Source organism: Dromiciops gliroides, chromosome 1 (assembly GCF_019393635.1).
Source record: "Dromiciops gliroides isolate mDroGli1 chromosome 1, mDroGli1.pri, whole genome shotgun sequence".
Taxonomy (NCBI): domain Eukaryota; kingdom Metazoa; phylum Chordata; class Mammalia; order Microbiotheria; family Microbiotheriidae; genus Dromiciops; species Dromiciops gliroides.
The window spans coordinates 391652617-391676546 of NC_057861.1; the positions used below are offsets into that span (position 1 = coordinate 391652617).

The following is a 23930-nucleotide window of genomic DNA, read 5'->3' on the forward strand; positions in this document are numbered from 1 at the left end:
TGCAGCTGTCACTGTTGCCCCTTTCCTTTGTGGGGGCTCAAAGCAACAACTGCTCTGCTCATAGCCAGGAAGGAAAAAGTGGGGGAAGTGGCGGGGGTGGGGGGTGGGGGGAGCAGAGAAAGGTGTGGAAAGGGAAGTATGAATGGATCCTTCCATGTATGAACTAGGTTCTGGTTGCATCATTAGTCCTTCTGTCTCTGAAGTCAATTAGAAAACTTCCTGTCATCACAGCACCAGCCCATGTCATTTATTTATGGCCAGAAACTGGCTTCCCAACATGGAACATTTCATTCAGTAGTAGCTGGAGAATATCGTCCATGCTCCTCTGACTTCACCATGCTCTAGGAAATTCATTATTGGGAAAACCTCATAATCCTGCAAGATCCCATCAGCCTTAGGATTCCACTTCATCATCATCCTCTGAATTTGGATTGAAGGGTGGAGCCATGGACTCCAACACCTCCATTTAAGGAAGGAGCTCAGCTCAGAACATTTCCTCATCTTTTACCTGGCTGCATTACTTTGAGACTTTCCTTCCGTACTTTCTCCAGCTGCCCTTCCCCCATCCTTTTCAGCCTTTTTTGTATGATGCCTTCCCCCTTTAGACTCTAAATTCCTTAAGGGAAGGCACTGTCTTTTTGTTGTTGTTGTTGTTGTTGTTTGTGTTTTTTTTTTTTGAGGGGCAGTGAGGGTTAAGTGACTTGCCCAGGGTCCAGCTAGTAAGTGTCAAGTGTCTGAGGCAGGACTTGAAATCAGGTTCTCCTGAATCCAGAGCCTGTGCTTTAATCCACTGGCCACCTAGCTGCGTCCGGCAACTGTCTTTTTTTAAAGTCTTTTTGTCTTTAAACTTAGCACAGGACTTGGCCAACTGACTGCCATGTATAACTGACCAGAGACAGTAGATGGATGCACGGTCCTCCCATTCCATGTCATGTATGTACACATATGTGTATATAATTTATGTATATATGCTTGTGCACATATATACACAAATTACATATGTAATGTGTATATATAAATATAATAGGCATAGGCATACATCTCACTTAAAGGTAGCATACTGGGTGCTTCAAAAGTCTTCTGGTCTAAGCCCTTCATTTTATAGATGAATTAAATGAGTCCCGTATTGGTTAAGTAACTTGCCCAAGGTCACACAGGAAGGCAGTGGTGGAGCCATAATTAAAATTCAAGTCCACTGATTCCAGATCCATTCTTATTTCCACCAGGCTAGGCTGGTCTCATATCCTTCCCCTCTAAATTGAGAGGGAGGAAAACAAAACACCTTCAAAGATAACTTGAGTAAAGTAAAAAAAAAAGAAACTTAGAACATTAAGCATGATAATCTTTCCATTTAAATTGAACCCATTTTTGAGTGTTCCAGGTCACATATTATACAGAAAAATAAACTTTGGGAAAGACAGAATCAGAAGGTATGTAGGCAGAATATTCTGAAGGGAGGCAATGTGCTTTATGGGGGAGAACCTCTATGTGAGAACTGGGATTGTATTGAATCTCCATCCTGGGTATCTCTCAAACAAAAATACTCAAGGATGCAAAACTGGCTGCAGGTTTTATGTGCCCAGAAAGGAACTAGCTAGAGTAGAACTAGTAGAGCAGAAGCTCTCTTCCAGAATTCACAAAGCCTGAGCCCCAGGAAAGTAATCAGTGGAATGATGGGTCGCTGCATTCTTTTTTTTTTTTCACAAGAACCTTCTTGTTTTTATTGTTAGGATCTGGGTTACTTGAGAGGGATGAAACGAGAGGAGTGAGTGGCTCCAATACCCAGCCGGCCATGTTTCACAGGCTTGTAGGTGATAGAGAATTCGCCCAGGTAGTGTCCAATCATCTCAGGCTTAATTTCAACCTGATTGAAGGTCTTGCCATTGTAGACGCCCACCATACTGCCCATCATCTCTGGCAAGATGATCATGTCTCGAAGGTGTGTCTTCACGACCTCGGGCTTTGCCATGGGGGGTGCCTCCTTCTTGGCCTTTCCTCAGGCACTTAAAGAGGGAATGCTGCTTGTGCCGAAGACCCCGGTTGAGTCTCCGCCGCTGCCGAGAGCTTGTACAACTGCATGAGCTCGTTCATAACACATGTCCAGGAGCTGATCCATGTCCACGCCACGCTACGTGAACTTACGGAAGGTTTGCTTCTTCTTCTGCCATCTTGTCTGCTGTCAGGAAAAGCGCTGCATTCTTAAAGTCAACATTCCTTCAGATTCCTATTGAGATCAGCCCGGACTAGTACTAATCCAGGGAGAGCTGCCTTTGTTGGCAATAAATAGCAGGAAGAGATGAGGGAGGCTGGTCTAGCTCTGGATAGTCCCAATTCCTCAATGTATGAGGAAACTGAATCCATTTAAGCCCACACTGGCTTCTCCAGAAGATCCACAGCCCTTAGGCCTAGAACCTCCTGGGTTTTGCTGAGAGGAATAATCTATGAGGGAGCCCTAGATTAGACCAGGCCTCTGAGGAAGTTTGGGCAAAACTAGACTGGCCTACAGAAAACAATAATTTGAACATTTAATTTGTCTCACTGCATTGTGTTCCTTATGACATACATTCTTATCTTTTTAGGGAGTATCAGCTTCATTACCATGACCATCAAAATCAGGAAAAGCAGACTGATATGTCTAGGCATAATATGTTGTCACTGTTTTATAGCAATTCACTTATAGCAACACACTGAAATTAAGCATATGTTTAAAGACATCTACCAACCCAATTCTGTACTTTCCTTTTCTCACTTCCCCATCCACCCAAGCTAATTCAATCTGAGGACATTTGGTGAGGATTATAATTATTTGATAAAGGTTTCAAATTTATTATTTTCTTTAATAGTCAATGCTTTTTCTATGTTATGTGTTCTATGGTCTTTTGAGGACGTGGTCCCTTGCTTTAGAAAACAGATTCTTGTTTTCTACTTTCAATGCAAAAAAAAAAAAAAAAAGAAGGCAATATGGGTATGACATTAGATCTCAACTAAAATCACCGGTTCCAGGAAGATCCTAACAGGCCCACTGGAAAGAGTCAAAGAAAGACCGGGGAAAAGCTGTCTAGGGCAACTTCTAAGACATACATGGAGCGGGCCCACCTCTAACACATGCTGATTGTGCAACTTGACCAGTTCATTTAGAGGACACTAGGGGCCTCTAACACTGTAAACTATAGGGGCCTCTGACAATGTAAGTTACAGAGTAGTTTTGATCTGCTCTGGAAAAGGGAATTTGCTCACCTGAAAATGCCTTTTCCAATAAAAATCATAGGTCCAGACTAAATAAATAAATAAATTTACTTGTTTCCCCTTACTTAAACTCAAAGATCAGGTTTATCATCTTCTGCAGCTTCTCAGCTGCAGCTTTGTTTCTTGAATTTGGGTGCATATCCAGCATTGTCTATTCAGCAGCTTCATTCATTCTCCCAGGATGACAGCACAAACAGTTTTCTTTCCTGCTGGCATCCAAGCAAGTGATAATCAATTATTTTTCTATGGCACTCAGGGAAAAGTAACATGTTATTTCATTAAACAATTCATTGAGATAGAAGTTAGGGAATAGGCCCCAATATTAGAGCAAGTAGTAGTTCACACAGTTCTTTCAAGTCCTTGATGAACTTCTCATGGTAGTTCAAGCCCTCTGTCTGCCCCCAAACAGTTCTGATAAAGAAACTAGGTTTCCTCACCACTTTCAAGCTTGTTTCAAAGGGAGAACTAAAAACAACAGGGTAGATCAGACATGCATAATTGTCTCTTGAGTACATACATAATCCTCTAGGAAACCTGAGCTCCTAATAAACTAGACTACACCCTCAAACACAAAGAATGATGAGTAGTCCTAAATATATAGCATAAAATATTTATAATTCTCTACCAGCAGCACTCCTATTAGCTCTGCCCATATTCAGAATACAGTTTCAGGTCATCATGACTTGAGCCCCCCCACCAATACATGTTCATGTGAGATCCTACCAAATAGCATATGAATTAAAATGCAAAATGCATTTAACTAAAACAGAATTAGAGCTCAAAGGGAATGTTGGAAACCATCTAATCCAACCCTCTCGTTTTACAGATGAGGAACAGGGTCTATAGAAGCTATGTAACTTGCCCAAGGTCACGCAGGTAAAGTAGCAAGGATGGGAAAGGAAAATTAATAAATGGAATCAACTAGTAAATTTTCTCTGTACCCATAGCTAAATAGCCTCTAGGAGAGCATCAGCCACTAGTCTCTCTGTGTCACCTTTAATGGAGGCCTGGTCCTTACTCTTCTCACAAATGTATTCTGTCAGCTCTCCTCTTCCCTAGGCAGGATGCCCAGAGTCAGCAATTTGTCAAATGTTAAATCAGCAAATGTCTGCTGACAGCCTGCTGTGTACGAGCCACAGCTTAAAATGATAGCTCTGGTTCAGGATGGTTCTGCTAACTAGCATGTGAAAGGAAACAGGACAAATATGCAGACTGGTTCCATGTAATAGTTAGGGGTGGTCCACTACTTTAGAAAGCATCTTTGAGTACAAAGGAAAAATTCAGTTCTATTTTACTCAACACTTATTAAGCATTTACTGTGTGCAGAACAATGTCCTTGTCATTGGGTGACATTCAAAGCTGAGAAAAAACACAGACCCTGCTCCTTAAGAGAAGCGACTCTCTCCCTGTCAGTGCCAAGTACACAGTAGATAATCAATAAATGTTTGCAGCTTAACTAATTGATGATGCAGAACCAGACAAACAATAGCCATGGAGTAAAGCGAGAAATGTGTTTTGGCCGAACCTTTCTATGATCTCCTTGTGAGGATGTGTGGTTTCTATTGAGCCTTGGCTATCTTAGTTGAAATACTCATCTGTAAATCTATGATACAATAATAATTGCAGGCAGGATAGATGAAATGGATAGTGGGCAGAAACATTTTATAGAAGTCACAATTCGCACGAGCTGTTATCTCACAGTTGTTTGGGGTTTTTAAAAAGTTAATTCTGGGAAGAATAACAATTCCATCTAACCTTTGATGGGTTCCTAAATCATAAACGAATTCTAAATCAGAAATCTATATTCACTTGTGGGATCATTATGTTTAGAACCTAAATGGATGTTAGAGATTCTCAGCCCAAATTTTTTCTTTTTTACCAAAGTCAAATGGACTTAATTTGAGTTCACACAAGTAAGAAGTAATAGACATGAAATTCTAACCTAGATTTGTTTTTTTTTTACTCCAAATCTAGTATAGTTTTCAGTATACTTTTGACCTTGACTAAGATTTAAACCTAGCTTGGAATAAATAATTAATGATAAATTGAGAGAAAATTAACATTTGCACAGGAAAGCACTGTCTGGAAAAATCAAAAGTCCAAGAATCACTGCTAATGTGAGAGTAGTCCAGTTCTTCCAAGGATTGTAGCCAAGCAAGCAGCATGTTCGTGGCTGAGATACATAATATGTGTATAAGCACAGAGGAAAGGTCTATGATAAAATGAGATGGCATGATCACTTCTGAAATGCACTAGGTTGACCGAGTCCAGATGTTCTTAAAATCCTAATGTCATTTAGTAATCTTGATGATGAAGAACGTGAGGGAAATGCCCCGATTGTTCCTTATCTTAGCTCTACTGTTTGTCTAAAATAATTTTCAGCAAAGCCCACTTGAACCCAGGTAACTCTTTGCCCATCTTCTTTCAACCGAGACCTATGCATTCCTTTTAAAATAGGAGATTTTTGCTCCAGGCTTATAATGACTGAACCATGACAGAGAAGCCTGGGGCAAGAGGATGGGTGGGTAGCTACCTCTTATCCCCCTTTGTTTTCATGCCAGTTTCTTCCCTTCTGAACTCACAATTGAGTCCTTCTATGTAAGGGGTTATAATTAGGGGAGTTTCTTGATCTATCTGATGAGCTTACGTGATGGTGAGTCTTTCTTTGGAACTTTTCATGCTCACTGACAGTGATTGGAGTATATCTATTGGTGTATACTCAGTAACAGTCTTGACTGGGTTTCTATTACTGAGGGGTTGTTGCTAATTCCTCTCGTTGGGCCCCTATAAAAGAGAGACCTGGTTGGCAGAGGCAGCCCCCTTTTGTCTTTTCACCATTTTTCCTCTGTAGATAACAGGCTAGAGAGACTAGACAGATAGGTGGCACAGCAGATAGAGTGCTGGCCCTATAGTCAGGAAGACAAGTCAAATCAGACATGTTCACATGCTGTATGACCCTGAGCTAATCATTTAACCTCTCTCTGCTCAGTTTTCCTCAAGTGTAAAATGGTGGGTAATATAGCACTTACCTCACAGAGTGTTATGAGTTCAAATGAGAGATTTGTAAAGTGCTTAGCTAGTGCTTATATAAATATTTATTCGCTTTCCCTTCCTTTTCCCTTAGAGAGCAAGAGAATCGGGCAGTAGGCGTGGAGAATAAGGAAATCTCCTTCCCTTCACCCCAGAGCCATTAATGGTTGCCGTAGGCAATAAGTACATGGACATTTCATTGTTCATACCCTCATGATCTGAAAGAAGAGTTACTGTACCTCAAAGTCATGGAGTTCCAGGACCCTGACTTCTGGAGAAAGGAATCCCCTGTTAGTAACAAGTCTGTGGGAGAAAAGTTCCCCAAATCCAGATTTTAGAGAGATAAAGAGTTACTGAGTGGCATCAAATGTATCAGGGGGGAAGAGTATTACACATGTGGGCCACAAAGTGGGAGAAGCAGCAAGGATTAAAGATCAGTATATGGGGGAGCAAAAGAAACAAAACTGTCCCCTCCATTATTACCATGAGTTATTTAGATGGTATAGGTCTGGTGGAAAAGGAATTGCTTCTTTAGCACTTTTCCTCGTGGGTAGAGTTTAAGTTCTTAGGGTATTATTGACTGGAAGCCTTTATGGATCTATGGCTAAAAATGGAACTCAGCAAAATGATGGGGGATTGCCTCACTAGAAGCCTCAAGCTCATTTCCTTTCTCAGGGAGTCGAATCCATACAGTAGTGCTCTGAGTCTGGAAGCCTATATAGAGGTACAGGAGAAGACAGAGAGTGTCTAAAGATGAAAAGTGTAGTGATTGTTTCAGTGCGATTGTAGTCCCTGATGTGTTTTCATGGAATGATATGAAGGTTGTATTGTGCCTAATATGCATTATCACACTGAGGGCTTTTATAGGACTGGGGACCCTTTTACCCACATCTATGAAGGCCTAGATGTGAACAATATTGTAAATTTGCCAGAGGAAAATTCTGTGTGGAGGATAAAATGATCTGTGAAGAAATATAAATTTTTGCAGGCTATCCCCAAGAGATGGAACCTTTGATCAGTTTTAAAGAGCCCAGACCTAGGACCCTGGGCCATAGGGACTATCGTTTCTATTGCTAAGGAACCTTTCTAATCAAAGCCAAGTTAACAAAATGATAGAGGAAATAAGGGGGGAAATGAAACTATATGAAAAACATAAACTCAGTTACAAACGCCTATTGTCTTCAACTGGGATGAAAGTTGGCCAAGAACACTTAAATAGAACACTTGAATAACAGCAGTGGAAATGAAACACTGTAAGAAGGAAATTGGATAAACCAAAAAAGATAGAAAAAGAGATGGAAAAACTCAGGGCTGAAGCCAAACAAAACCCATCAATTCAAGCAGTGAAAGAGAAATAGTAGGTCAAATGACAAGGACAATATTGGGGCGGGGGGGGGAATCCAAGAATATTCAAGATCTAAATCCACAGAAATAAAGATTAATAAGGGGAAGAGACCAAGTAAATGTGATGTCAGGACAAAAAGGATAGGGATGAAGTCAGGGAAGAATGCATAGCAAAGATGTGTAGATGTCAAGATATCAGAAAGAATGGAAACACTGAACTGAAGCAATTTCTACTCTGGAAAGACAGAGGGAACTATGTCAATTTTTCATGAAATATATGGATTCCTTTATGCTCTCTCTGAACTGATGGAAATTATCACTCTTTTGCATCTGAGTGAAAGTCTTTGTGAATTATCCATGTCATAGTACATCACCTGGCAGCCAACTTTCTATCGATAAAGCTCTCCATATTTAGTTTGGCTGGTCCTTGGATAACAAGCACATAGTTCATCTGTAGGCCCATAGTGGGAAGCTTTTTCACTTAGTAGGACCAAACAGAGCGTGGCATAGCTTTTATTTTAAAAGCTTAGGTTCATCTTCACCTTATAAGGACTATATTATCACCAGATTATAGATCTACAAATGGAAGGGGCACCTAATTCAATCCCCTCATTTTACATATGAGGAAACTGAGGCCAAAGAAAGTTAAATGATTTGTCCAACATCAGAGGCAGGATTCTAGAGTCATTGTTTTGAGTGGAGGAAAGGAGTATATAAGAAAGGAAAAGGTGTATTTTGCAGAATTGTATCATTCCTTAGATTTGCTCACTACAAGTCTCTCCCCACTCCAGATCATTCTCCGCTCTGTTATCAAAGTGCTCTCCCTAAAGCTCAGGTCTAACCATTTCATCCACCTACTCAATAAACTCATAGTTATCCATCCCTTCCTGGATTAAATATAAAAACTTCTGTTGGGCATTCAAAGTTCTTCATAACCTGACTCCTCTTGACTTTTCAGTTTTCTAAATCCTACTCCCCTCCACATTCTCTGTCATCCAGTGACACTGACCTCCTGATCGTTCTTCAAACAAAATACTCCTCCTTATTCTGGGCATTTTTACTGGCTATACCCCCTGCCAGGGGCAACTGGGTGGTGCAGTGGATAGGGTGTCAGGCTTGGAGTCATGAAAACTCATCTTCCTGAGTTCAAATATGGCTTCATAGACTTACTAGCTGTGTGACCTTGGGCAAGTTATTTATTTCTGTTTGCCTCAGTTTCCTCATCTGTAAAATGAGCTGGAGAAGGAAATGGCAAACTACTTTAGTATCTTTGCCAAGAAAACCCCAAATGGGGTCATGAAGAGTTAAACAAGATTGAAAAAAATCTGAATTTCTTCTTTGCACATATTTTTTTGCATGTTACCTCCCCCATTAGAGTATGAGCTTTTTGAGAGTAGGGACTATCTCTTGCCTTCCTTTGTATCCCAAGTATTAGCACAGTGTTTTGCATGTAGTTGGAGGTACTTAATAGATATTTATTGATTGACTCACTGACTCTTGTTTTTTTGATGACATGCTCTTGAGATACTACTGTTTTTATTGTTCAGTTGTGTCCTACTCTGACCCAATGGACCACTGATGGGCTAGCGTTGACTAACCTTTTTCCAATAATGTCTTTCATATTTCTTCCTTCTTGGCCATTGCTAGATTCTACCACACCTTTCCACTGACTTACTCAGCATAATGATTGTAACAGCTTCTCCAATGGTCCACCAGTTTTGTTGGGTGGTCAATCACATCCCTTCCAGATTTCCAGATTAATCTTTTTGAAATGCTACTTGGAGATGGTCACACACACACTCAAAAACTGTCATGGCTTCTTATTACCTACAGGATAAAATCTAAATTCCTCTCAAATTCATATACTCTTTCTTTCTTTCTTTTTGGTGGGGCAGTGGGGGTTAAGTGACTTGCCCAGGGTCACACAGCTAGTAAGTGTCAAGTGTCTGAGGCCGGATTTGAACTCAGGTACTCCTGACTCCAGGGCCGGTGCTCTATCCACTGCACCACCTAGCTGCCCCATATACTCATTGGCTACATTCCATCCCTGGAATTCTCTCCCTTTTGACCTATGCCTCTTGGTTTCCCATGTTTTTGACTCCCTCCTTGTTTTTGTATCCCTGGAGCTTTAGCACAGTTCCTGACACATAATTAGTGCTTAATAAATGCTTGTTGACTAATTAACTGACATCTTTGCAATGACAAATTTCACCTCCAGAATTCTGGGTAAGACCAATCCTGTCAATAATTATAGAAGCTCTGGTAAGTGGTTGCAGAAATGTAAATATTGTTTTTCACTTGTTTTAGTCATGTCCGACTCCTGTTGACCCCATTTGGGGTTTTCTTGACAAAGATTCTGGAGTGGTTTGCCATTTCTTTCTCCAGCTCATTTTACAGATGAAGAGGCAAGCAGGGCTAAGTGACTTGCCAAAGGTCACATAGCTAGGAAGTTTCTGAGGTAAGCTTTGAACACAGGAAGGTGAGTCTTCCTGACTCCAAGCCTGACACTCTATCAACTGTGCCACCTAGCTGCCCAACACTAGTGTAAATGAGTACTCCTCAAAAGTCTTTGTAGAATTTATGGCTCAAATTTAGAATCTATTTATTTAGGACATGAAAAACCTACGATTTCAGCTGTAGAGATCATAGGAACATAGAATCATAGGACTTAGAGCCAGAAAGTACCTCAGGAGATATCTTCATATTACAGATGAAAATACAAAGGTACAGAGAGGAGAAATTATCCAAGGTAATGCAGGCAATAAACAACTGAGCCATCAGGCCCCATGACTCCAAGTTCTGTGCATTCTACCCTACCACCTCCCCTAAGATGACCTGAGAGGTACTGTGTTTTTCAGCAGCTTGATGAAAGAGAATGAGCTCATCTTCTTCCCTTCTGTGAACTCATAGAACACCACCCACCTGTACCCACTAATTTGACACCTAATCATACATAACTTTTAAATACATACATATATGTGTATAATGTTTATTATAAAGTAAAAATTTATTGATATCTTTTGGGTTTTCATCACTTAAATCCCTGCCCCCCCCATCCCTTTCTTTCTTTCCTTCTCTGCTCTGATCTATATAAAGAAAAGAGAAAAAAGAGGATGCCTGGACCTTGTGGAAGAAGGTGGGGGGTGGGGGTGGTGGAGAAATCAGTAAAACCAATCATTATGTTTTTTTAAAAAAAATAGGGGGAAGCTAAGTGGTTTAGTAGATAAAGCACTGGCCCAGGATTCAGGAGGACCTGAGTTCAAATCCGGCCTTAAACACTTGACATTCACTAGCTGTGTGACCCTGGGCAAGTCACTTAACCCCCATTGCCCCACAAAAAAACAACAACAAAAAAATACAACTATATGATACAGGTCAGGGATGCTCAGTTGTACTTTTGTATTTTCCCTAACACATTGTACTTGATTAATATAAGTAAGGAATACAAAAGTTCTTGTTTGTTGTTCAGTTATTTTCAGTCATGCCTGACTCTTTATGACTCCATTTGGAGTTTTCTTGACAAAGATACTGGAATGGTTTGTCATTTCCTTCTCTAGATTATTTTAGAGATGAGGGAACTGAGGCAAAGAGTTAAATGACTTGTCCAGGGTCACACAGCTAGTAAATGTCTGAGGCCATTATCTGAACTCAGGCCCAGTGCTCCCTATCCACTGAGCCACCTAGCTGCCCTAAACAACAATGGTACATTGCACTTGGTAAATGTAAGTAAGGATCTATATTGTTGGGAACTCCTTCCACCATCTATAAAAGTGTCAACAAAGGGAAAAAAAACACAACCCCCCCCCAAATTAAAAAAAAAAACCTCATCACCCCAAAGCCAAGCTGGTGCTGAGCCTCTCAGGACTTAGCCAGATGAGGAGCTTTTGACACCAGACATGGAGTCTGTCACTGGGCCCAAACATGAAGGTTTTTTGGCTTATTAGGACCTGTCAGAGCATATACTCCCCTGGCATGGCCTTCCAGGACCCACCTCTGGGCCATAAAGCATCAGAGGAGGATTCTGATAGAAGTAGTAATTAGTGAACTGAATGAAAACTGGGAGCTATCTGAGTCTCTGGGTTCCCCAATCTGTAGTACATGGCCTCAAACTGTCATTCTCACCATATGGTGGGTTCTCAAAGTTGACCTTCACATCAGCTATAGTGGAGCTAATCTGTGATTCTATGGTGCCCCGCAAAAGCATAAGGCTCAGCATCCATCAACATTTCACGGCTAGGAAAGGGTGTCTGATTTGGGGCTTCACAACCATCATTTCAGGGATGGTGAGCAGAGTTCTGCCTCCAAGGCCCAGGGATCCTCAGGGTCTCCTTCTAACAGCCTTTCTCTGCCTCATTTCCTACACTTCTTCATTTCTGGTTTTCTCTTTATATAGGAACATCTGCTTATAACAACTGTCACCCTACTTATTGACATAAATCACAGAAATGTGAAAACACAGCAGCAACTGCTGGGTTTCCTAAAGAGCATCTTTTTGTCTGTTTGAGTGGAACTGCTAATTTTTTATATATGTGTGTGTGCATATACACACATATGTGTGCACATATATACACATGTGTATATATACATATATACACATGTGTGTATAACATATATGCACCTATATATTATGGAGGCAATAGGGGAGCATTTGATTGTTTGAGGGATTCAGTCAGCCTAATTCTGTCTATGTGTTGGGAGTCGCTAGCAACCTTGAGGGCACCAGAACAGACATTGACAAACTTCTGGGATGCCAGGCGTGCTTGGGCAAGAGCTGGCACATAGGGACATAATCAGTGCCAGCCTTCTGGAGAGCTAGGTCGCTTCCTAGTGGGTTTGTAAACAGTTTCCAGTTGAATGCCCTCAATCAAGGACTCAATAAGTAGGAACTGGAGAAATGAACCCCTCTCACCAGCTGATGTAGAGACTATGTCAGAAGCATCTTAATCAGCAGCTACAAGAGAGGGGACCCTGTTTCTCTCTGCAAGAACCCTGTGGCTCTTCTAGTTTATATCCCTCATCAGGTAAGATAAATGTCCAGGTCCATTGTCCAGGAGACAGAGTCACCAATGCAACTGAGTGAGGAGAGAGCAGAGGACAATGTCACAGGCAGAAACTTTACACTGAGACAAGCAGTTCCTCCTTGGGGCTCTGTTCAAAGCAATAATTTAATGAGATTTTACTGTCAGTTAGTTACTGAGCATTTAATAAGAACTTACTATGTTAACAGGTACTGTGTTAGGAATACAAAGGAAGGCTAAAACAGGGTCCCTGTTAACTTTCCAATGGGGGAGACAACATGAAAATAAATGTGTATGTACAATTTATATGCAAGGTAAATGGAAGTTAATATCAGAAGGAAGGGATTAGCAGTGGGAGGCACCAGCAAAGGCTTTCTGCAGAATGTGCAATTTTAGCTGGGTCTTGAAGGAAGAAGCCAAGGAAAGTAGGAGGCAGGGGGTAGAGGAAGAGCATTTAAAAAATGGGGAATAGCCAGTGAAGTCAGTAAAACCTGAGTGTATGAACCAGCCATTCTGGAGAGCAATTTGGAAACTATGCCCAAAGGGCTACTGGGGCTGTGCAATATCTTTTTTTTTTTTAATTAACTATTTATTTATTTATTTAGTGGGGCAATTGGGGGGTTAAGTGACTTGCCCAGGGTCACACAGCTAGTGTTAAGTGTCTGAGGGCCAGATTCGAACTCTGGTACTCCTGACCTCCAGGGCCAGCGCTCTATCCACTGCGCCACCTAGCTGCCCCCATATCTTTTGATCCAGTGATATCACTGCTAGGTCTGTATCCCAAAGAGACCATAGGAAAAGGGAAAAGGACCACAATGTACAAAAATATTTCTAGCAGCTCTCTCTCTCTCTCTCTCTTTTTTTTTTTTTTTTTTTTGGTGAGGCAATAGGGGTTAAGTGACTTGCCCAGACTCACACAGCTAGTAAGTGTCAAGTGACTGAGGTCAAATTTGAACTCAGGTCCTCCTGACTCCAGGGCCAGGTATCTATCCACTGCACTACCTAGCTGCCCCTAGCAGCTTCTCTTTTGTGTTGGCAAAGAATTTGAAATTGGGGGAATGCCCCTCAGTTGTGGAATGGTTTAACAAGTTGTCATATATGAATGTAATGGAATACTATTGTGTTGTAAGAAATGAGGAGCAGGCAGATTTCAGAAAAACCTAGAAATACTTAAGTGAACTGATGCTGAGTGAAGTGAGCAGAACCAGGAGAACATTGTACACAGTAACAGCAACATTGTATGATGATCAACTGTGACAGACTTGGCTCTTCTCAGCAATGCAATGATCCAAGACAATCCCAAAGAACTCATGATATAAATTGTTCTCCACGCCCAGAAAAAAAGAACTGTGGATTCTAAATGCAGATTAAACTATACGGTTTCTACTTTTTGGTTATTATTTTTCTTTTTTGGAGGTTTTTCTCTTGTGTTCTGATTCTTCTTTCACAAGATGACTCATGCAGAAATATGTTTAATGTAATTGTACATATATAACCTATATCAGATTGCTTTCTGTCTTGGGGATGGAGGAGGGAAGGGAGGGAAGGAGAAAAAATTTGGAACTAAAAATCTTATGGGATGGCTAGGTGGCACAGTGGATAAAGCACCGGCCCTGGATTCAGGAGGACCTGAATCCAGGACCCTGGGCAAGTCACTTAACCCTCATTGCCCCGCAAAACAAAACAAAAACTTATTAAAACAAATGTTGAAAACTATCTTTACATGTAACTAGAAAAATCATAAAATACTTTTATGATATAAAAAAACAAGTTCAAACCCAGCCTCAGACATTTACCAGCTGTGTGAACTTGGGCAAATCACTTAGCCTCTGTCTGCCTTAGTTTCCTAAGCTGTAAATGGGGGATAATAGCGCCTACATCTTAGGGTTGTTATAAGGATAAAAATGGAAGCACTTGACAAACCTGAAAGTACTATGTAAGTGCTAGTTATTATAAAGTTTTGACCACACCTTCTCCTTGTCTCCACCAGGGTACACTGAGTTACCACTGAACAACCGTACACATCAGCACCAGCCTCATAAATCTGCTACAAATTTATTGGGAACTTGTAAAGCAGAGTACATCCTTAAGGACTATCCTCAGACAAGGCATCTCCCATACACACATTAAGATTTTACTAGAGTTTTCAATAGATCCAATCATAGTGATAACTTTGTTCAATGACCCTCTGATTATAATATCAAGTAAGGCAAGAAAGATGTGCTTCCTAAAGATGTTCTCTACTGGGGACGGCTAGGTGGCACAGTGGATAAAGCACCAGCCCTGGATGCAGGAGTACCTGAGTTCAAATCCAGCCTCAGAGATTTGACACTTACTAGCTGTGTGACCCTAGGCAAGTCACTTAACCCCCATTGTCCTGCAAAAAAAAAAAAAGATGTTCTCCACTGCTATGGAGGATGTCTTGTGCAGGGTTAAAGGTTCCTTTTTTCCCAAAGATTCCAGAATTACTCCACTTCTAGGAAATAAAACATCATCAGTGATAATATGCTATTGCCTAGGTATACTTATACCCACTGTATACCTTTCCATAGGCCCTTAGGGCACTTGAATTGGTGGTTCTTTGGAAATCATGGTGTTTCATGATTCACAACCATGTAATATCACTAGAAAAAAACATTCATTTTTTAAAAGAAGGCCTTTGTTCCAGGGATCACCTTGCAAACACTGAAGGCCCATTTTCTTTCTTTTTTTTTATGAGATATTTTATTTTTTCCGTTACATGTAAAGATAGTTCTCAACTTTTGTTTATACATGCTTTACAATTTCAGATTTTCTCCCTCCCTTCCCCCTCCCTCCCCCCTCCCCTAGACAGCCAGGTAATCTGATATAGGTTATATTATATATCTCTATACATATACATATAGATATATATATACACATAATAACATTAATCCTATTTCTGCATTAATCCTGTTACAAGAGAAAGAATCAGAGCAGTGATGCAAAACCTCAAAATAGAAAAAAAAAACAGCACCCAAAACAAAGAAATAATATGGTTCAATCAGCATCTATACTCCACAGTTTCTTTCTTTTTTTTCTTGGATTTGGAGATCCTCTTCTATCATGAGTTCCCTGGAACTCTTCTGTACCATTGCATTGGTGAGAAGAATATAGTCCATCACAGTAGGTCAACACTCAATGTTGATGATACTGTGTACCATGTTCTTCTGGTTCTGCTCATCTCACTCATCATCAGCTCACGTAAGACCCTCCAGGTTTCTCTGAACTCTTCCTGCTCATCATTTCTTACAGCACAATAGTATTCCCATTGTATTCAATATACCACAACTTGTCCAGCCATTCCCCCAATTGATGGGCACCCCCTCAACTTCCAATTCCTTGCTACCACGTAAAGAGCAGCTATAAATATTTTTGTACATGTGGGTCCCTTTCCCCCTTCCATGATTTCTTTGGGCAAAAGACCTAAAAGTGGGATTGCTGGGTCAAAGGGTATGCACAGCTTTATCGCCCTATGGGCATAATTCCAATGAAGGCCCATTTTCAAAAGCAATCCAAACAGGGGCAGCTAGGTGGTGCAGTCGATAGAGCACCGGCCCTGGATTCAAGAAGACCTGAATTCAAATCCAGCCTCAGACACTTGACACTTACTAGCTGTGTGACCCTGGGCAAGTCACTTAACCTCCATTGCCCCACAAAAAAAGAAAAGAAAAATGTTTAAAAAGCAATCCAAGGGGCTCCAAAAAACATCCAAATAAGGTCATAGGGAAATGCCTGGAGCAGCAAAACTCACAGAAGAATGTGCTGAAATCATCTTCTAACCAAGAACGGCTTGGAAGGTCAGAAGGAGGGAGCTGCTATGCTGATACAGGAGTCACGCCCAACCCCACAGTCACCCTGACACAGATCCAGTCTCAGGAAGTCCTCACCAGAGAAGGAGACCCCCAGAGCCTCTGAATCAGCTGAAGCACCAGGGTCGTCTGGAACTGAGCTCACAGTCTGATGAGTGGGCTGAGCCCTGAGCAGGGGAGAGACTATAGGGGTCTATGCTGGTGCTAAGGCAGAATTTGGATTTTACACCCCTGCTAAGAACCAGGAGGTAGGCTCAAGTAGCAGTGGCCCAGGTGGGGGAGGGGCACAGGCTCATCAGAGCTAAAAAGCACAACACACAAAGCTGGTTGATTGGCAAGTTGGTCTGGGGTCATCTAGGATCAGGAAACAGGTCGGGCGAGGGAAGAACCTGATTCTCCTTAAATCATACCACCTGGGACTTCTTAAGCTTGGGATACTACAGCCTGGAAACAGTGCCCCACTTTAAGGAGCTAAAAGTCAAGTAAAAGAAAGGCAAGATGAGTAGACAGAGAAAGGTGAGGACCATAGAAAGTTTCTTCAGTAACAAGGAAGACCAAGGGGCACCCCCAGAGGAAGATGTCAACATCAGGGTCCCTATATCTAAAGCTTCCAAGAAAAATATGAATTGGTCTCAGGCCACAGAGGTGCTCAAAAAGGACTTTGAAGATAGAGAGGTAGAGGAAAAAATGGAAAGAGAAATGAAGGTGATGCAGGAACAACATGAGAAAAAAGTCAACAGCTTGCAAAGTCAAATGGGCCAAATGGAAAAGGAGGTACAAAAGCTCTCTGATGAAAATAATTGCCTAAGAATTAGGATTGAACAAATGGAAGCCAGTGACTTTATGAGAAACCAAGACACAATAAAGCAAATCCAAATGAATAAAAAAAATAGAGGGCAATGTGAAATATCTTCTGGGAAAAACTGCTGACCTGGAAAATACGTCCAGGAGAGATCATTTGAAAATTATTGGTCTACCTGAAAACCATGATCAAGGAAAGAGCTTAGACACCATCTTCCAAGATATTCTAAGGGAAAATTGCCCTGAAATTCTAGAAGAAGCAGCTAAAATAGAAGTTGAAAGAATCCACCAAACACCTCCAGAAAGAGATCCCAAAAGGAAAACTCCTAGGAATATTATAGCCAAATTCCAGAGCTCTCAGGTCAAGGAGAAAAGATTGCAAGCTGTCAAAAGAAAGAATTCAAGTACTATGGAGCCCCAGTCAGGATAGCACAAGATCTAGCAGCTTCTACATTAAAGAACTGGAGGGCATGGAATATGATATTCCAAAGGGCAAAGGAAATGGGATTACAACCAGAATCACCTACCCAGCAAAACTCAGCATAATCTTTCAGTGGAAAAAATGGGACTTTAATGAAAAAGAAGACTTTCAGATAATTGTGATGAAAAGAACCTGAACTGAATGGCAAATTTGACTTTCAAATACAAGACCCTAGAGAACCATAAAAAAAAAAAATTGGAACTGGGGGACATACCTGGGGTCATACAGTGGAGGTGACTGTCTTGTGTCCTGAGGGCCAGGTTTTGGCTGGGATCCCCCTGGGTTCAGGGGTGATGATTTGTCCACTGTGTCACTTAGCTAGATGATAACATCTTTAGGGTTAAATTGAGGGGGTGAAGGGAATTCATTGGGGGAGGGTAGAAGAGCAGAAGTGAAATCCTACATGAAAGAAACAGGAAAAGGCTTATGGAGTGGGGGAAGAGATGGGAGAGGAGTAGGGCGGTAAATGAACTTTACACTCATCAGAAAAGGCTCAAAGATATTAAATTCATCAGAGCTACCTCAAGGAGGGACTAATAGACACTCCCAAGTGGGTGGAGTAATCTATTTAATCTGGGCAGTAAATGAGCCTAACACTCATCAGAATTGGCTCAAAGACCTCAATATCATTAGAATCGGCTCAAGGAGGGAATAATGTACACACTCAATTGGGTGGAGTTATCTCTCTAACCCTGCAGGAAAATAGGAGGGGAAGGGGATAAAGAGAGAGGGGCAAAAGAAGGAAGGGCAGAGTTGGGGAGGGGACAGACAGAAGCAAATTCCTTTTGAAGAGGGATAGGATGAAAGAAGATGGATAATAGAATAAATATCATGGGGAAGGGAAGAGGATGGAAGGGAAACAGTTAACAATAGTAATCATGAAAAAGAGAAAAGGGGGAAAAATTGTACAAAAAATATTTATAGCAACTCTTGGTGGAGGCTAAGAATAGAGAATCAAGGGAATGTCCATCAATTGAGGAATGATGGAAAAAACTGTGTTATATGATTGTAGTGGAATGGACTTGTGCTACAGGAAATGACAAACAGGATGATCCCAGAAAATCCTTGAAAGACTAATGAACATCGATGTATGGTGAAGTGAGCAGAGCTGAGAGGACATTGTGAGTAGTGACAGCAGTATTGTTCAATGAGTGATTGTGAATGACTTAACTACTCTCACGCAGGAAAAATGATCCAAGACAATCCACAAGGAACTAATGAGGAAGCTTACTATGCACCCCTATAGAAAGAATTGATAAAAAGAACACTTGTGGATTGTACATATATAACCTGATTGCGATCTTGTGGAGGGGGGAGGAAAGGGAGGGAGGGAGGGAGAAAAATTTAGAACTCTAAATCTTATGAAAATGAATGTTGAAAACTACCCTTACATGTAAATGGAAAATAAAATAAATGTTTGTTGAAAAAACAAAAAACAACAACAACAAAAAAGCAATCCAAGGGGTGACTAGGTGGCACAGTGGATAAAGCACCGGCCCTGGATTCAGGAGTACCTAAATTCAAATTTGGCCTCAGACACTTGACACTTACTAGCTATGTGACCCTGGGCAAGTCACTTAACCCCCATTGCCCCGCAAAAAGAAAAAAAGCAATCCAAACTACTCTTTTCTTCCTATTCAATTCTCAGTATAGTTCAGGATGCATCCATAGTAGCTATCTAAGATAATAGGATCTTCATTGAAGGTTGGGAGGAACTTTAAATATTAACAAATCTAATTCTTTCATTTTTACTAATAAGGAAATTGAGCCCCAGAGAGTTTAAGCATCTTGCCCAAGGACACATAGATAGTAAGTAGCAGAGTAAAGATTCAAATGCAGGTCCTCAGACTTCAATCCATCCCTCTTTTCACTACAATTTATTTCCTCTCCAAGATGTTTCATGAACTCAAAGAGCTATCCCTCCAAATGCATAATCTTAGAAATATGCATTCTTTATTCATTTCATTTTTCCAGTGTAGATTGCAGGACCAATCTTTTTTTCTTTTTTGGAGTAATTAGTGGGTCTGATTCTGGAGGCCCCTGTAGCATTTCAGGGCAGGAAACAGTCAGGACAATGCCAAACACAAACAGGAACATCTAAAGAATATTGAAAGAATCTTTTCCATTTGTACTCAGCACAAGACATTTTCTGTAGTGATGGTGAACATCTTTGGGGAGAACATTTTTCTTGTCTGGCTTGATACTGATAAATCCAAGGACTGTTGAACAAAATTATTACTATGATTGAGTCTATCAGAGACTCTTGTAATGTGAATGTGTATATATATATGTGTGTGTGTTTATACACACATGTAATGCTTTGTTTGAGGAGAGCCTTTAAGGTAGAGTTCAGCTTTACTAAGTCTTTTTTTTTTTGGTCATCAAGAAGTAATAAAAATAGCAGAAGCCTGTATTCACTAACCCTTTCAGTCAGCTTTGTGATGCAAAGATGTGTTTTGCTGGGATGAATTAGAGGTTAAAGCCACCTATTCTTTTTTTTTTTTCATATTTTAGTCAAGGATACCTTCATTCTTATGAAGCTTTTATGGAGATGAGAGAGTGGATATGTAGGCCAGTAGTCACAGATGCCTTCTTAGTCATAGTTTTGCTTAAAACGATATCTTTAATATTGTCCCAATCATTCAGCATTTTGAAAATCAATCCCAAAATAAAAAAAGAAAAAGAAAGGGGCATCTAGGTGGCGCAGTGGATAGAGCACCAGCTCTGGATTCAGGAAGACCTGAGTTCAAATCTAGCCTCAGACATTTAACACTTACTAGCTATGTGACCTTGGGCAAGTCACTTAACCCCAATTGCCCCGCAAAAAAGAAAAAAGAAAAAGAAAATCAATCCCTCCATGCTTTGAAAGTTCTGTTACCTCTAAATCAGGCTTCCTCCACACCTTTTCTAAATATTTAGGCTAGTCTAGCTGCTCTTTCAGCTTCATTTTTAAGTGCAATTTCTACTTTCTCATATTAAATATCAGGAAACGGAAACATTCAGGTCCAAATGCAATGCTATTATCCATAGTTGCTGCTGATGAAAATAGGTTACCATAGAAACTATGGAAGAGATGCTCCATTTCTCATCTATTTGATAGATCCACAATGTCCCCTCTTGACTCTCCACTCCCTTTGGACCAAGAACTTATGGTCTTCAGAGGCTGGTCTACTGATGGCAAAGAGTCATAGTCTGCTGAAACTTCATCTTGTGGGAGTCCTTCAAGTGTGTCTCTGTAGTGCTATGTGTTCAGAGATGAATGGTGGAGCACTTCTAATAATGGCTAAATGTGTATTCCATATTCAACTCTGTCTCATCTGTCCTCTGAGCCAGAGTTCCTGTAATGGAGTCTTTGCCTAGACCCCTAATGTTTCCTTGGGGCTAGAACCAATGACATTTAAATACTTTTGAGGGAATGGAAGGATGTCTCATTAAAACAACAACAACAATAAACACAGAGTTCATCAATGGTAAAGGTATGGCTAGACAACAGTTCATGTAAAACAAGGCCTGGAAATTTTAGTAGATTATATAAAAAGTAGAAATTGTGATGCTGTTTTGATCAAAAATACATGCAATCATGAGTTACATTATTAGAAGTTTCCTGAAAAGGAAGGAAATAATCCTGCCGTGTTCTGCTCTGGTTAGATCACATCTGGAATACTGTGTTTGTTTTTTTGGTTTTTTGTGGGGCAGTGAGGGTTAAGTGACTTGCCCAGGGTCACACAGCTAGAAAGTGTCAAGTATCTGAGGCCGGATCTGAACTCAGGTCCTCTTGAATCCAGGCCCAGTGCTTTTTCCCCTGTGCCACTTAGCTGCCCCCTATTTCTGAGGGATCTGGGGCTTGCTACTGACTATGTAGTGATCTAGCGCTGAAAGAACTTTGTATTTTGCTATGACTTGGCAAACCAAAGTGGTTTCTTCATAGGTGTAAAGAGAAGGAGGGAGCATCAGTTAAGAGACCTCTTTTGGCTCAAGCTCTCTTCTTTTGACTCTTCCAGTAGCATCTTGTAACTCATCCACATCATAGAAATCTTGCCTGTGTACAGGAAGAATCAAGTAAGCAAGCTTGCTCCTTGGCCCCTGGCTGCCTTTTCACTTTTTGTATTTGTTCTTCCTGATCTTAGGTAAATTAGTATGTCTTGCAATGGATGTATGTAGGCCTGGAAGTGATTTTGAGACTATGGAATATCTGGAGATCCTTGATCCCAATTGAGTTGGAACTGAATGGTGGCAAGGGAGAAGTCTCTGGCAACTACCCTAGTGATCTCATCCACTAACAAGAGGACTGGTCCAAGCCTGGCTCAGTTAGCAGCAGCTGTGAACCAGGAGTTACTTGGACATCACAGAGTTAAACTGAAATGCAGATTGCCTATTTAGTAGTACTGCAAAATATGTTCTGATGAAGTTTAAAGATTAGTCTCTCAGTAGATTATAGCAGTAGTTGTAAATCACTGAATCCTATTTTGTTTCTTTAATGAATGCTGTGGGTTTTTTATAGTTAACATTTCTTTTGTATATAAGAATAAGTTACCTGTTCCATACCTAATTCATATTTTATGTTGAGTACTTTTCTATTTCCTCCTTTCAAGGAAGCCCCAGATATAAACCATAGCCTATGCTATAAGTTTTCCCCAGGGCAGGGGTGTAACAAGCTGATGAGTATGAGAACAAGGAGTCTAGCTCCCTTCTCACTAGATTCTCCAGGACTGAACCTGGTCCAAATCACACAGGGTATGGCCTTTCTGGGCCCAGTAGTAGTCCTCCAATTTAGAGCAGTATCCAAGTATTTAAAAGATAATTTAGTAGAAGAGGGATTAGCCTCCTTCCTCAGCCCCATACCACAGAATAAGGAGTCATGGATAGAAATGACAGAGGGATATTTGGGTTTGATGTCATGAAATACTTCGTAATGATTAGAGCTATCCAAAATTGGAATGAGAGAAGTGAGTTCCCTCTAATTGGAAATCTGAGGAGAGGCCGCTTATTAGGCATATTGTAGAGGGATTTCCCATCCAGGTACTGATTGAACTAGATGCCTTTTAGGTCCCTTCCAATCCTGAGATTGTCTGAGTCTTTGATTCTGACCACAAGTAAATACCCCAAAATCTACACAGTTTGTTCTGAAGGGGCTGGTTTTGTGCCTATGTGTTTTTCTGGACTCTCAATTATTAAATTAATTCTCACACATGTACATATGTATGTATGTATGTCCATCTGTATGAATGTGTGTATGTATATAGAAATGTTTACAAAATAATAGCATTTTAAAATTTATTTTATTTTTATTTGATGAAATAAAACAAGCATTTCTATAACATAGTAGAATAAAAAAGATGATTACACTTGAAACTGCAAATCTATTATGCTCAACTTACTATTCCTTTTAAATATATAATAAAGTTATCATGTATCTTTTTTCCTTTTTTTCTTCCTTTACCCTAAAGATGACTACCATTAGACACAAATGTGTGTATGTTAAAATATATATTATATAATAATATATAACAAACATATATCACACAAACACATATTATACAAATATATTTGAAGATAATATACATAATATATAATAATATAAATTATATATAAAATAATATAAATATTGTTTTTCAAACAATATTGCTGGGGCAGCTAGGTGGTGCAGTGGATAAAGCACCGGCCCTGGATTCAGGAGGACCTGAGTTCGAATCCAGCCTCAGACACTTGACACTTACTAGCTGTGTGACCCTGGGCAAGTCACTTAACCCTCACTGCCCCACCAAAAACAAAACAAAAAAACCCAATATTGTTGTTACTGTATACAACATTACCTACTATGTTCCAGGCACTGTGTTAAGAGCTTTACAAATATTATCTCATCTAATCCTCACAACAACCCTGGAGAAAAATTCTATCATTATCCTCATTTTATAATTGAAGAAACTGAGGCAAAACGAGGTTAAGTGGCTTGCTCAAGATGTGTCTGAGGGATCCAGGGACTTGGGTTCAAGCCCTTTCTCTGATAAACATTGACTGCGTGAACCCAGGCAAATCCCATAACTTTCCATAACCCATGCAATTCTCTGACTAGAGATTGTAGAGCAGAAGTTCTCTATAGCAATGAAATCCCAGGTCTGGTCTTATATATCTATAAGGATATAAAAGACTCTAGCTAGTCCTTTAAGGTATGATTGCTCT

General features: G+C 40.4%; 1 pseudogene; it reads right to left on the minus strand.

Moving 5' to 3' along the window:
* Positions 1 to 1689: 1689 nt before the first annotated feature.
* Positions 1690 to 3394, minus strand: LOC122749651 (annotated as a pseudogene).
* Positions 3395 to 23930: the final 20536 nt, after the last annotated feature.